A 329-nucleotide genomic window follows, 5' to 3' on the forward strand; every position below is an offset into this window, starting at 1 on the left:
TCAGTGGAATGGGAGAGGGTGGGCTCTGCTTGCTCTCCTGCCATCGTCAGAGCTGCAGTGGGGAAGATGAGCAGAGTTTGAAGAAAACTGGGGTGAAGCAGAGCCAGGGCGGGTGGCGGGGTTAGCAGGGATGTACTCACAGGAGAAGAGCTGTGGCCTCCAGAAGGTCTCCTTGGCCCTGGGAGGAGGGAGCAGAAAGGGGATGACATGTCAGGAGGAGCTGGGAGAGCCCCTGCCTTGTCCTGGCAGGATGGCAGAGGGGAGTGGTGACTGAGTGGGGGAACAGGATGGGGCCGTGAAAGCAGGAAAAGACCTTGTGTGCCCACAGT

The sequence above is a fragment of the Buceros rhinoceros genome, unplaced genomic scaffold (genome assembly GCF_000710305.1).
Source record: "Buceros rhinoceros silvestris isolate BGI_N320 unplaced genomic scaffold, ASM71030v1 scaffold30947, whole genome shotgun sequence".
Lineage (NCBI taxonomy): Eukaryota > Metazoa > Chordata > Aves > Bucerotiformes > Bucerotidae > Buceros > Buceros rhinoceros.